This window comes from Oncorhynchus mykiss, chromosome 28 (genome assembly GCF_013265735.2).
Source record: "Oncorhynchus mykiss isolate Arlee chromosome 28, USDA_OmykA_1.1, whole genome shotgun sequence".
NCBI lineage: Eukaryota > Metazoa > Chordata > Actinopteri > Salmoniformes > Salmonidae > Oncorhynchus > Oncorhynchus mykiss.
Window position 1 is genome coordinate 29,033,641 of NC_048592.1, and position 3,695 is coordinate 29,037,335.

Genomic DNA, 3,695 nt, shown 5'->3' on the forward strand with positions numbered 1-3,695 from the left:
AATGTTTATCATCATATTATCTTTAGACTCTCAGCTCTAATGCATACCATCATATTATCTTTAGACTCTCAGCTCTAATGCATACCATCATATTATCTTTAGACTCTCAGCTCTAATGTTTATCATCATATTATCTTTAGACTCTCAGCTCTAATGCATACCATCATATTATCTTTAGACTCTCAGCTCTAATGCATACCATCATATTATCTTTAGACTCTCAGCTCTAATGCATACCATCATATTATCTTTAGACTCTCAGCTCTAATGCATACCATCATATTATCTTTAGACTCTCAGCTCTAATGCATACCATCATATTATCTTTAGACTCTCAGCTCTAATGTTTATCATCATATTATCTTTAGACTCTCAGCTCTAATGCATACCATCATATTATCTTTAGACTCTCAGCTCTAATGTTTATCATCATATTATCTTTAGACTCTCAGCTCTAATGCATACCATCATATTATCTTTAGACTCTCAGCTCTAATGTTTATCATCATATTATCTTTAGACTCTCAGCTCTAATGCATACCATCATATTATCTTTAGACTCTCAGCTCTAATGCATACCATCATATTATCTTTAGACTCTCAGCTCTAATGCATACCATCATATTATCTTTAGACTCTCAGCTCTAATGCATACCATCATATTATCTTTAGACTCTCAGCTCTAATGCATACCATTATATGATCTTTAGACTCTCAGCTCTAATGTTTATCATCATATGATATTTAGACTCTCAGCTCTAATCAAATCAAATCAAATGTTATTGGTCACATACACATGGTTAGCAGATGTTATTAAGTGTAGCAAAATGCTTGTGCTTCTAGTTCTGACAGTGCAGCAATATCAACAAGTGACCTAACAATTCCACAACTGCCTAATACACACAAATCTAAGTAAAGGGATAGAATAAGAATATCTACATTTAAATATATGGATGAGCAATGACCGAGCGGCACAGGCAAAATGCAGTAGATGGTATAAAATACAGTATATACATATGGGATGAGTAATGCAAGATATGTAAACATCATTATTAAAGTGGCATTAATAAAGTGACTAGTGTTCCATTTATTAAAGTGGCCAACGATTTCAAGTATGTATGTAGGCAGCAGCCTCTCTGTGTTAGTGATGTTTAACAGTCTGATGGCCTTGAGACTGAAAAATAGCTTCTGTCTCTCGGTCCCAGCTTTGATAGACTTGTACTGACCTCACCTTCTGGATGGTAGCGAGGTGAACAGGCAGTGGCTCAGGTGGTTGTTGTCCTTGATGATCTTTTTGGCCTTCCTGTGACATCGGGTGGTGTAGGTGTCCTGGAGGGCAGGTAGTTTTTCCCCGGCGATGTGTTGTACAGACCGCACCACTCTCTGGAGGGCCCTGTGGTTGTGGGCGGTGCAGTTGCCGTACCAGGCGGTGATACAGCCCGATAGGATGCTATCAATTGTGCATCTGTAAAAGTTTGTGAGGGTTTTAGGTGACAAGCCAAATTTCTTCAGCCTCCTGAGGTTGAAGATGAGCTGTTGCGCCTTCTTCACCACACTTTCTGTGTGGGTGGACCATTTCAGTTTGTCCGTGATGTGTACGCCGAGGAACTTAAAGCGTTCCACCTTCTCCATTGCTGTCCCATTGATGTGGATAGTTGGGTGCTCCCTCTGCTGCTCCCTCTGGAGGCCACGATCATCTCCTTTGCTTTGTTGATGTTGAGTGAGAGATTATTTTCCTGACACCACACTCCGAGTGCCCTCAACTCCTCCCTATAGGCTGTCTTGTTGTTGTTGGTGATCAAGCCTACTACTGTTGTGTCGTCTGCAAACTTGATGATCGAGTTGGAGGCGTGCATGGCCACGTAGTCATGGGTGAACAGGGAGTACAGGAGGAGGCTGAGCACACACCCTTTTGGGGCCCCAGTGTTGAGGATCAGCGAAGTGGAGATGTTGTTTCCTACCTTTACCACCTGGGGGCGGCCCTTCAGGAAGTCCAGGACCCAATTGTACAGGTCGGGGTTGAGACCCAGGGCATCAAGCTTAATGATGAGCTTGGAGGATAGTATGGTGTTGAGTGCTGAGCTGTAGTCAATAAACAGACTTCTTACATAGGTATTGCTCTTGTCCAGTGGGATAGGGCATGCTTACTTATCTTTAGACTCTCAGCTCTAATGCTTACCATCATGTGACATCAGCCACACCTAAAGGACACAGAAAACATCTCTCTGTAAGAACACCACACAGGGAGTAACGCTGTTTTACTACATGGACAGCCCTCAGCTCCCTCCCAAAACCAAGAGTTGGCCTCCCTCCAAGTTCCAGATGCCCATCCTCATCCTCCAACCCTCCACCGCCTCCTTCATTTGGTCTCAGGTGTCGGTTCATTTCAGCAGGCTGCCCACTTCCCCTCCCCATTGAACCCTCTCTCTCCTCCTTCAGCTGGTCTCCTGTATTGAGCTTCAGCAGGCAGCCAACTTCCTCTTCTCCCCCTCAAACCCTAATCCCTCCTTCACATTCTCTCTCCTCCTTCAGCTGGTCTCCTGTATTGAGCTTCAGAACTTCACCTCCCCTTTAACCTCCCTCCCTCACCCTCTCTCTCCTCCTTAATCTCCATTTCAAGCATGGACTGGAGCTCCTGGCCTGAGTGTCCTCCCAGAACCCCTTGCTAGTGCTGGACGCCCGTTGCAATGCCGACTAACAACTGCTGTGTCGCAGTGGAAGAGGGACAAAAGGAGTTAACAGTAGCCTGACAACTATGAGCATAGAGAAATGCTGCAGACTTGACATTGTTCCAATTCTGTCAACCACTCTCGTTGATTTGAGATACGATAACAACGATCAACTTAACCCTCTTTCAAAAAAGTCCCTTCATTCCTTAGATTACTACACGCTAAGATACCACCACCATTCACTTGTAGAATATCACAGTCATTATTACAAATGACCGTGAACTCTGAGTGAATGGCCTGGTAGTCCTTACCCATGTGTATGTCTGGTGGGGTGGAGGAGGGTGTAAGATCCTCACTGTGCCTCTGCAGTGGCGCCATCCTGTGGTCAGAGATGTGGTGTGTCAAAGGGCTGGGGGACAGGGTAGAGACAGAAGGGAGGGGGAACCTCTGCAGGCAAAACAGCTTCATTGTGTTTACATGGTTTTTATTTTTTTCCCCCTAATGTATTGCGACTGTTCAGTTTATCTAGATTAGTTTTCTCAGTAAAGTCCATTAAAAGGTCGCTTCAGGTGTCTGTCAGTATCGTCTAGTCTGTCGTGTCCATTGACAGGCTGCAGACAGATTGGCAGTGAGACAGAAGGGGAGGATCTATGACATCACCAACGTGCTGAAGGGAATGGGGCTCATCGAGAAGAAAACCAAGAACATCATTCAGTGGAGGTGAGTCAAGTGGCTGCCTGTTGTCGTCAGGCTTAATGAAGTCCCTGGATGGTGTTCATTTCCATGCAACACATCCGAACGCCCTATGCACACACACTCCCATTCAAACCCCTTCCATCCTGTCCCAGAGGGGAGAACTTGGGCTGCCAGACAGCGGAGGTGGTGGAGCAGGTAGAGGTGCTGAAGGCCTAGCTGTGTGAGCTGAAGGAGCAAGAGAAGAAGCTGGACAGCCAGAAGACCTGGCTGGAGCAGAGAATCAAACACATGAACGACGACTCCATCGCCAGCAGATATCCTTCAGCATAA

The 3,695-nt window shown here is 45.1% G+C and overlaps 1 pseudogene; it reads left to right on the forward strand.

Moving 5' to 3' along the window:
* The first annotated feature begins 3,060 nt into the window (after nt 1-3,060).
* Nucleotides 3,061-3,695, forward strand: LOC110508213 (annotated as a pseudogene).